The sequence below is a fragment of the Vulpes lagopus genome, chromosome 9, assembly GCF_018345385.1.
Source record: "Vulpes lagopus strain Blue_001 chromosome 9, ASM1834538v1, whole genome shotgun sequence".
NCBI lineage: Eukaryota > Metazoa > Chordata > Mammalia > Carnivora > Canidae > Vulpes > Vulpes lagopus.
This window is the reverse complement of record NC_054832.1, coordinates 21,255,457-21,267,475: the sequence shown is the minus strand read 5'-3', so window position 1 is coordinate 21,267,475 and position 12,019 is coordinate 21,255,457.

Genomic DNA, 12,019 nt, shown 5'->3' with positions numbered 1-12,019 from the left:
ATTAGTCAGGGAAGGCTAACTGCTGTCACAAATATCCTCAAATCTTAGCACAGCAACACTATGTTTCTCATTCACATCACAGACGGAGGATCGTGCATGGAAGATTTTATGCGCCAGTCTCTCCCTTCTGCTCAAACTATGTCATGGGGCCCCACCTAAATGGAAAAGTCTGGTACTATTTAGTACTGTGGCCAAGGAGAAAGGAAAAAAACAAAGCCACCAGTGAGCACTAGCTCTCTCTGCCAGTGTGAAATAAGTGTCGTTCCCCTTCACACCTCCAGAGACCTCCCTTATAGGAAGGGCCTCTAGGGAAGTTGATTCCCACTTCTTCTCTGAAACACATAGCCGTGTATCAGTGGCGACGCTAAGCAGCTAGTTCACCACCTCATCCTGAGACAGATCTCCGCAGCAGGTGTTTCTAACACATACCATTCTAGAAACACAGTACTACAGGTTAACTATTTATGCTCTCAAGCTTTGGCGATACATTACATTGTTTGTGCCACTGATCGTAATAGTTGTTAATGGGTCGATAAACACAATTCACAACTGTCAACATTAGAAGGCAGCTCTACTATTCTCAACACCTCTGCCTCAACACAGTTTGATACGAAGTAAGTTTCTACAACTTGAGAACAGTCTGATTTAGCTAAACTGTCACTTCGTTTTCTCCAGCCTGTGCCTTTACATGTACCATCACACTTCTGTCTGCCATCATGGGAAGTTAAGGCTTGCACCCTTCATTCCGCCTCAGAAAATACCCAGATAATGTACACCCAGCCTCCTTTTTCATGGTTCCCCCTGTCTTTCATTTGGTTTTGTAACTTCTATATATTTCGTTGGCAAGTACACTAAGACGGACAGCTCAGCTGTCATTAATCTACCTGGCCCCGACTCTTTAGCCCTTGCATTTTAAAAGAAGAGAAATTATATGAAACTCTTAGGAGTGCATTCAGTGGCTAACATATGCCAAAGTATAATGATGAACAAAAAGGCTATAGTCCCAACTATTACCACCTGGGATGGTAGACAGTGGCTGACATAAGATATACACATCATCACATGCACACACATGCACATTCAAGCACCCATTTATCATCACCACCACCATAATCTCAGCTCCCTTGGCCAGCAAGTCCCTTTCACCATTGGCATTCAGCACTTAATGAGTGAAAAGAAGATTTACTAAGCCCCACTGTGATCACTATACCATTTCTGCTCCTTCTGGCAACACTCATTTCTAGAGAAAATTCTCTAGCCATTCCTTAATGCTCAATACTCCAGAGCAGGCTGTTCAGAATTCATTTAGCTAACAGCTAGCTGAGTCTGTCACTCTGTTACCTATCATTTTGTAGGATAAAGGGACAGAACCCTGACTATGGGGTAGACATGGTCTAGACTGCAAGTCTAGACTATCGGAAGGGAGCCCAAATATTCCACCAGCAAGCCATGGATACAGCACATAACTACCAAGGGCCCATCTAGGCTACCAGCAGCAGGACAACCTTATTCCAATTCTTATCCCAAGTTCAATTCTGGCCACACTAAATGATGATTTATGTCTCAGTGGGACCCAGGGTAGAAGATCTTGTCTCTAAGACTATAAGGCTTTGGAAGTTTCTCACCTGATTAATATAGACAAGTAGACAACTAGCATGCCCTCTGTTTAGGCCAGTCCTTGTGAATAGAATCCCAGAAAAATAAGCATGGAGATACACTGCTTGATGGTGATCCTCACCCTGGTTCTAGCCTTCCCAACCTTCAAAGGCATAATCAGCTATATCTTGAAATAAATATCCATAATATTTACTCTTCGTATCAGGGTCTTTACTACTATTTGCAAGAAATCTTTGATATTTGCTTATGAATTTGCCTATGAGTTTACTGATGTCCCTCTCAGCACAGTCTTTGACATTGCTATTGCTCTGGAGTTTTGCTTCTTTTAATAGGCTAAGAAATACCAGTTGGCTGCCTCAGTTATTAGCCTCAGAATGGCTACTCAGTGCCACAGCTATATCAGACTTCCTCCAACATGGTCACTGCGTATGCTATCATTTCCTCATATTGTTTCAAAAAAGAGGATATTTTTTAAAGGCCATGATGGCAGACAACGTCTAAGATGGTCCCAGTTACTAATGTTCCTCATATAACTCCTTCCCCATGTGTGTCAGCTGGGTTTTTTCACTCACTTCTAGTGAAAAGAATATGACAAAAAGAATGGGATGTTATCTCCAAGTTTAGACTCTAAAAAGACTATGGTTGCAATCTGAGGGCTCACCCATTCTCTCTCACTTGCTTTAAGAAAGGCCAACTGGAATGTTGTGAACTGATTTAGGGAGAGGCCCCAGTGGCAAGCAACTGAGGGAGAACTCTAGCCAGCAGTGAGTAAGGGACTGAGGTCCTGAGTTCACAATCCATGAGGAACTGAATCTTGCCAAGAATCACATGAATGATCTTAGAAGATTATCCTCCCATGCAGCCTTTAGATAATTCCTCAGCTCAAACCCACAGCTTCATGGAAACTTCATAAAAGACCTTGAGTCAGACATACCCACCACTGCATTTCTGACCAATGGGGACTAGGAGATAACAACTGTTTACAGAGTTTTTGTTTGTTTAATGTTTTTATTTTGAAATAAATCATAGATTCACAGGAAATTGCGGGAATTGTACAGAGAGGTCTCATGTATACTTCAGGGCAGTCTCCCCCAATGATTATATCTTAACAAAAATTACAGTACAAAATCAAAACCAAAACCAAAACCAGGTAGCATATGTGTGTAGAATTCTAAGCCATCTCAACCACTGTGTAGATTCATATAACCACCATAGCAATCAAGATACAGAACTCCTCCATCACCACAAAGATCTCCTTCACACTACCCTATTATAATCATATCCATCCCACACACCATCCTGAACCCCTGGAAACCACTGATATCTTCCTCATTTCTGTAATTGTTTTGTCAAGAATGTTCTATAATTTATATCATATAATACCTGACACTTTGAGGCTAGCTTTGTCATTCTGCATTTCCTTCATATGCCTCTATTTTTTTGTAGTAAGCCATTGAGTCTTGTAGTGATTTGTTACCCAGCAATAGATAGCTAATACATTACTCATGGGAAAATTGCTTCCTAATTAAAATGTAAACTGAAAAAAGTTCCTATTGGGTACAGGAACATGAACACTTCTTGAATGCCTCTTAGACATGACCATCATACCACAGCAACTAAATTTACAATAACTTCAAACCCATGTTCCTAAGGCTCCTCTTCTCACACAACAGATGAAATATGAACCAGCATTTCTCAGAATGTGTTTCACTAACCAACAGTGCTGTGAGAGGTATTTCCTTGGAGAATGCTCCCATTAAGTTAATGTTGACGTGTACCAATCATGACCTTGGGTAAGTCATTAAGTTAAGCCTAGAGAACAAATTAAGACATATTGATGGTCTTGGTTGGTTCCTAAGTGTGCATAAGAATCACATTAGATTTCCGGGGGAAAAAATGAATAATGTTATATCCTTGAGTCCACACCTAGGGATTCTGATTCCATAGTCTAAAGTGGAAAGACCGGGGATTTTTCATCTTTTACAAGCTTTTGACGTGCTTGAGGCAGATGACCCAGGACCATATTTTGGGGAAATACCACTGAACAGCATTTCCCCTTATCTTGGATTTTGCCAATCTCAGAACACTTTCCCCACTTCATTCGTACCCTAACCTGCTACCTTGATCTCATTCACCGACTAGTAGAGAACAAACAAGATTGAGAGCTGCACAGATATGAGACATCTGCTCTGCTCCCTCTCCCTGTGCAACCTTGAGGTAGTTACCTAAGCTATTTGTTGTACAGTTGGTGTGAGGCTTTCAAAATACTGTATAAATTATGCTGATCCATGGTAGGAGCACTTTAAACCGTAGCTGGTTTTTGGTTCCATCCCCTTCCTTCCTTCCATTAATTATTTGGAAGCCTGGCTGCCCATCTTATGGTTTCCCAGCAAACTTGTCTCTCTTTCTTCAGCTGCTGGTAGCCTCGTGTTCTGCCATTGTGTCTGCAACACCAATAATCAGAATGCATTTTGTTATTGCTTTTACCACTGTTGTTCAGGTAGCAACTCCATGGCATGATTCTCCTCCATATAAATCATTTGTGAGCCAACTGCCAATAAAAATAACCACAGGAAGTATCTAGGGCCTGATTTTGTTTCCTAATACACTTTTCCCCTTTGTAAAGGACACCATTATTAAAATATTTTTAACAATTTCTGGGACCAGTTACCTCTTTACAAGAGTCTCTGGTTGGTAATGAAAGAATGAACATTAAATGCTTTTACATAAGTGGCTGGGGGGAGAAATAGGAATAGCTGTGTTAAGAAAAACAGTTATTTAATTATGAGCATTTTATGGTGCTCTTAAGGTATCAGAACCCCACAGCTTGCTTTACTAACACTGCATTTCTAAATCTAGCTTGTGCTGGTTTCCTTCCATTTTCAACATTTCGTTTCCTGGGCAATTTGAAAACAGCAGGCCAGTTTGGAGATAAACATTAAAATACAAATACTTCAGCTCTAGTGATTTTGCGAAGCAGCCACACAAAGCACTTGCAGTTTTAAGCATATTTTTAAAACACACATTGCTTGGGGACCGCTGTGCCATAATACCTTACCCTGTATAGGTTGTTGATTCATGGCAACACATTTAATGCCTGTGCTTTTATTATTTAACATAAAATTCAGGCAATGGACCTGGCCCAGATTCAGAGGGAAGGAAAGCTGATAAGCTCCTGTCTTGTTGGTGTGCTGGTTCCCTTTAAGGGAGAACCTGGATTTGTAAAACACATTGACCTGCCACTTCTGGAGATTTCTATGGGACCTCCTTTTATGACCACATGTTTAATCGTGTCATTGTGGTTCTTACTTTTGCAAATACACTTATGGCCAAGTATACTAATCAGGAGGTCTCATATATGCTTGCCGTTTACAAAAGGTTTCCCCATTATATACTAGCTCAATGCTCACCACAGCTCAGTGAGAATGAACATTGCTACTTCCATTATACAGATGTGGACGCTGAGTGAGGCTCACGTGAGTTAAGTGACACGTGCAGAGCTCCTAGTTAGCAGAAACAGAACATGAACTGAGATGCCCTGACCCAGATATAGTAGTCAGTTTATCTTGCTTAGCAAATATTTCTCCAAAATGTCAAAAAGATTACAATATTTCAGCTCAACAGTGGGTCTGAGTAGTTGGAACAAGTCAGGCAGCTTAGTTATGTAGGAGTGAGCAGTTGGTTTTGAATGGCCAAACATTCATTTCCTCCATGGAACTCCTCTGTACCCTTCAAAGCCTAGTTCCTCTTCTGTATACCTCTCCCCAGCTCTGCCAGACAGGGATCCACTTTCGTTCTTCCTACAAATGGTTATAAAGCATTTTTGTGGCTGGGGTCATACTAAGCATTGGGGAGTTAGCCGTAAGAAGGGCAGACATGGTCTTGGGTTTCAAGAAGTTATTGTCAAGTGGGATGGAAAGCTGCAAAAACAATTTCTAAAATTACATGATGATGAAGGCTACAAAAGATAGAACATGAAGGGTTAGAATATATAATATGGATGCCGATGCTAGGTAGAGAGAGAGAGGACGGAGGATAGAGATGAAGCGGGTGGAGGGCTAACTAGCTGCAGTTAACGAGCCAAAGGTGGGTTTCTCTGAGAAAAGAATAGGGCTCTTATTCCTTGGAGGAGAACTAGTGGTTTATGTTATTCTATGTTGTTCTCCCCTATTATTCTATTTAGCCTTTAATGACAGGAATCATATTTTATCCATATTTCTTTAATCTCTGAGCTTAAGAAGCTCAATGATGCATGTAGCTGTTCCACTGTGCCCCTTGAACCAATGAGCCCACGACCTTCCCTTTAAACTCCAAGACAAAAGCTCTATGCTACCAAGTTTCCAGCTGATTGTTACTTGGTATCCTTGGGATATTAAGAAACCTAAAAGATTTCTTGCTAGTATTCCCTTCATCTCTGCCTCAAGTAATATTATTATTACTACCATTAATAATATTACATCACAGTTATGTTGCTATATATGTGTTTAAAGTATTTATATTTTAAAGTATCTAGATTTTTAAAATATTTAAATTAATTTATTAGTTTTTTTTTAAAAGATTTTATTTACTTATTTGCGGTAGAGAGATAGTACAAGTAGGGCACAGAGGGAGAGGGAGGAGCAGACTTCCCACAGACCAGGAAGCCCAACGCGGGGCTTGATCCCAGGACCCTGAGATCATAACCTGAGCCAAAGGCAGACACTTACCCATCTGAGTCACCCAGGTGCCCCTGGGTGAACTTGTATACTGTTACATCCCTTTCTAAGCCCTTCATAAACATTTCCTAATTTAATCTTCACAATATTCTGAAGAGAAAGGAATTAGGATTCCTACACTTTATAGATGAAGAAAATGACACAGCAAAAGTTTAAGTAACTTGTCCAAAGACCCAAAAAAGGATAGTGGCATGATTTAAACTACACAGTCCACATGTAAAGCCTGCAATCTTAGACACTATTTTAAAATACACTTTTCCATGATTTGTGTAATCTTGAGCCTACCTAGGCTAGTGGTCTTCCTTATTCAGTATTCCATTGCTGCCAAATTTTACCACTTCATCCAAAAAAGTCACTCTCTAGATTTATCACATGAGTCAGTACATCCCAACATCATAACCTCAAAGGACTATTTATCCAATAAGAGAAGTTGGCATTGCCCAGAATATATAGATGAGGAGACAAAATGGCTATATTCATTAAATCCTACCAATTAACTATTTGGACTGAACTGACCCACTAACAGAATGGATGACCAGTTGGCTGTTTGATTAAATAGGTTTCAGGGACAATCAGAGAGCCTGAGATGCTCCAATTGTTCAGCCATTCCCAGGAAATTCAGAGCTATTCTCCTACAGTCAAATCTTTTGTAATTCTTGATAAGCATAAAGTGAAATTTCCATTTTCTCTTCAGTTCCATTGATTTTTCCCCCCTTCACATTAAAGAAGCCCTAAGCAGCTAGACCAGAAGCTTTGGCTCCAGCTCAGTGGTTCCCCATAATGGTACGTGTGTCTGTTCTCTAGTGGATCAAGCCCATGAGGATGGAGGCTCAACAGATTTTCACTGTCCTCCCTCTCTCTTACATAGCTGACTAGTTCAGTGCTAGATATTCCAGGACAAGAAATATCAAGACAAAATCACCTTTGGTTCATTCAATCATTCATTTCTTCATCCCTTTAGAGGGCCATCAGTGCTCACTCCTTAACAGACTCTTTAATTTTAACATTTAAACATTAACATACTCCTTTATTCATATGCATATCAAATTCTTTTGCTTTCTTAGAATTGTACTCAATCTGCAAATGTCTTTTGCTCAGACTTTCTCTTTGTAGGCTTTTCCTAGTTTTCTTGTTTTCTGCTATTTTCAGCCATCTGCAGAGCATCCTGCTTCTCAAGCTATGAGTACTAGAAAATACCTTGCCCTGGGTGTCAGAAGTTTGGGGCTCTAGATTGGGTTCTCATTATATGCCAGTTATGTGATTACATTACATGTCCCAAGTCCTCAACTTTCTCACCTACAAAATAAGGTATGGATGAGTGACTGCATGATCATAAAGAAACTTGCTGGTTGTAATTTTTTCCTGTTTCTTTCTTTTTTAAAAAAAAATTTAGGTAGGAAAAAATTTTTTTTAGTTAGGTACTGGGATAACTTAAGGTCAGAGTAGGTGAAGGGAGACCTGGAGTAAAGGTGGCTGGCTATTTCCTTGCATGACTTGACCAAATTGCTCTAGAGAGAGGAAGAAATTGCCATTCTTCGCTCACAAAGACAGTGTCTGGTAAAACAAATCTCCCTTCCCTCTTGGATCCCTTAATGACAGAGCACTAGTGGCAAGGATAAACTGGAACTCAACTTTTGCTGTGACCACACTTGACCCGGTTGGCCTGTCTTATCCAAGTGACTGTCAACTAACAAGAGACGGAGGCAGAATTATGTATGTCTCTGGATTTGGGTGGTTCTCCCTGATATTAATCACTTGTCAGCAGATTTGTCCCTGAGCCCAGAGTTGGCACTGTGCAAAGTATAAGAAAGTAAAAGGACTGATTGCATTTATTTAATGTTTTTAAAACTTTACATATCTTTGGGCACAGCTGTAACCCCTGCAGATTTGAAGGCCACCCTTCACACATATCCCGAGAGATTCCTGGGCTGTTAGCTCTGACAGGCTTCTCATTTCTTTCTGTTTCTGACTCTCCAAACTCAGACAGGGACAGCACATCGAAATAGACACTGATATGTACACTTTCTACTGCAACCATAGGCATCCATTATAGCAGCTGAGTCCATTGCTTCAAAGCCTTCCCAGTAATCTGAACCAGGAGAGAAAGTCTGGCTTTGGAGTTGACAGCCAAAGCTCTCCAACAGCTAGTCTATACGCTCAATTAATGTCCTTGACATGCTTTGAATTTTATGTTGTTGGAATATTTAATTAAATATTGAAGAATTTTTGTGGTAGAATATGACAGCCTGTTGCCAAATAATTTACACTACCATGGTCTATTATTTTTAAAGTACTCTGTCTAGTATGCCAAATCCTCTGAGACATGCCACGACCCAAAGCACTAGGTTCTTCCATAAATAAAATTTTAAGATACTTGTGACTTGAGTTGGCATTTCTCCTTCTAAGAGATTCCAGAGAAAAATCTTTCCTTAGCAGACCTATTAACATTTAGCAGTTCAACATATTTGAGGAAATTTCTTTTACAAACATTTATTGCACTATTAAACACATTTTAATACACTGTCTCATTTTGATAAAAATTCTAGAAAGATTAAAATTTCTCACCCTTGAAGAGGTAAGAAAACTGAGTACAGCAACTTGTACAGGTTACAGAAGGAGAAATGGCAAAGCCAGGATCCAAACTTAACTTCAATTTAAAACCTTTCTCAAACTCCACCCTTTGCTTCTTTGTATTAGGCTAGTTAACAAATATCACCTCTTTTGAGGTTGGCTGGTTGGTTGGTTGGTTGGTTGGTTGGTTGGTTGGTGTTTGGTTTGGTTGTTTTGTTTTGCTCTGTACTCAGAGTCTTCCTGGAGGCATAAGGAAAGAACCAATGACCTCACAAATTTCTTTCTGGTCTTGTGATCCTATGATATTAATTCCCTCTCTCATTTCTTTCCTGCTTTCCTTCCACATTTATAGAACATCTAGTATGTGCTACCCACCAAAGATAAAGGTGAAAGGAAACTAAACTGCACCCACCTTGCTGCACATTATAGTACACATTTGTGGTCCTATGCTAGTCTCCAACACTTCCCCCTGCATCCGTTCATTCATTAACTGTGCAAATATTTATTGAGCATCTACTAAAACATTACATTAAGTCCTGGGGATTCAACAAATAATTTAGGCGTTGTCCCTGAACTCAGGGAACTTGGGCTCTGTTGTCTCCAACTGGGTTCCTCTTTAATTTCTTTTCTCTCCACATTCTTATTCTATAAGGATCTTTCTGAATCATGACATATTGGTAGGATCATGAGTTTAAGGGTACACATTTTTAAGTGGAAATTGAGATCATGAGATGCTATCAGAGGCTTATTTCCACTTATTCAATAGTACCTACAGAATCATGGCACCTAAGGATATTTTCATGTATTCATTTCATAACTTCATTTTATTTTTATTTAACCTTTTATATTTGCAGTTCACACCTCCCTCAACGTGTCTATAAGCTTCTTGAGTCACTCCATGGTGACTCTACACACAGCACCAGTTATAAAAATATCCACGGGATAAATTCCAAGCCCATTTCTTTGTCCCTTGTTGTTGCTATGTGTCTATAAACATGAGGTAGCAACTCTAAAGTCTTGTTATAACAGGCAAGCCTGTAAATATGAATAATGCATATACCCCAAGTAAGTTCCCCGCCTTAGGCAGCAGATACTGCCAGTGAAGGATACTACCAGGGACTATAACTTTTTGATAAATAATAGCAAGGGCTCCACTAGAAGTCCTACAACTCCCCAAACTGGATTTTAGACATTTCTCCTCTTCTCAATAAAAACATTGCAGAGCTAGACAAGAAGGATGGGGTGGGAAGAGGCAATAGAACAAAAGTTGCCTCATTTGTCTTCATCTATGCCTTGGCTTCCTTATTTTGAATGTATTCTTAATAGTAAAAGATGCTCTACTTACACCTCTTGGGCTAGCTTTAACTATCCAATGAGATAACATATTTAAGTATTTTATAAATAATTAAACACCATATTTATGTTGTGAACAGGGTTTAAATGATATATTATGCTATAGACAAATTTTAATTTGTATTCCTTCATTTTTCATTTGTGCTTTTGACTTACCAGATTTGTGACTCATTCACAAATTCACCAGTCTATGCTCCCAGCTTCAACAGCTTCATCAGATAACACCCAGATGCTAGTCCTTAATAATGGTTCAATTATCAACTATCTTCAGATACTATTATGGCTTAATAAGTGGGTATGGTGACTATCCCAAGTAGGGGAAACACCTCCGAAGAGAGAGTAGCTAACACTGTTCTTCTTGCAACATAGAAAGAGGCATCTACTCCCACCTCTGTACTCCCAGGGTCAACCTTGTTGGTTGATCAAACTTTGGAATGTTGCAGAACATTCCATTTATTGACACGTGAAAAGAAAGGCACATAACAATTCATGTTTTTTGGATTCTAATACCTATGCAAGGTACAATTCTAAATGTCTTATGTGTATTAATTAAATCTTCACTGCAATCCTGAGGAGACAGTATCATCCTCCTTTTGGAGATGAGGAAGGTGATACACAGAGATGCCAGGTAAACCATTCAGTGGCACAACGCCAGCAAGAAGAAAAGAACCCTGTAGTCTGATCTCTGAACTCACCCAGTCAGCTCCCAAGCCACAGTGAGCACCACTGCAGTGGTGGCTACAGAAGAGTGACTCAAAGTTCCCGAATTCCCCAGGAGGAAAACAAAGCTCCCTTACTGTGAAGACTAAAATTATCTGACTAGCCACCTTTGGTTTCAATTTTTTTCTTCCAGCTCCACTTTTCATGTCTTTCCATGCCCTCTTGTGCTTTCATTTTTTGTGCACTATGTGCCTCTTACATTAGCCTAATGCTTATTCGCTTTCCAGGAGTTAGCTTAAGGCTCCCCTCCTGTAGACAAATGTAGATGCTTCCCACGACGGGTTCCCGTTGCCCAATATACACACCCCCGTGGGTGTATTTATCTTCACATACTGCAATCGCCTGTTTATCTGACAGCCAGTCCTTGAGAGCCGAAATGGGTCTTTTCATCTCCATTGCACCAGGGTCTGGCATGACATCTGGCACAGGTAGAGAGATGTGTACAGGCCCATCAACTCTGCGTGGGGATAGAAGGAAACAGATTAGCTATTAAGGAAAACTTCATCCAGAATCAGATTCGCTTACAAATTCATTTCCACAATTTGAAGCAGAATTCTAAAACAAGAATTCTGGAAAGCATTAAACAGTGCCATTTTCTCTTGCGGTTTTCCAAATCAGAAAACCACCTGGGAGGCGTATTAGATGGCTTTAAAAATCAAGTAATGAAATAAATTGCTTGTTTCTTGTAATCAGCACTCTACCATGTGCAACCAGAACCAGCTTGAGGAGTGTGTGTTTGTTGGTTTCCCATCTCTCCTGCTCCCAAAGGGAGTCTTTCCCACACCAAGTACTAGATTTGTGATGCCCAGGAGGAAATATGGGTGGAGGGCAGGCCCAGAAAGAAAAGCTAAGAAAGGTCCAAGCCAAAGCAACCAAGCTGACCTACACAATATAGAGTAAGGTGTTGAGGAGAGGACCAGAGAGGAAAACCAGTAGCCGGGCCTGGGATAGAGAATATGGGGCGGAGGGGTATGGTGTGAAAGGCTTTGCAACAGCTGTGGGATAAAGGAATGAGGATTTGCAGTGGAAACCAGGAGAAATAC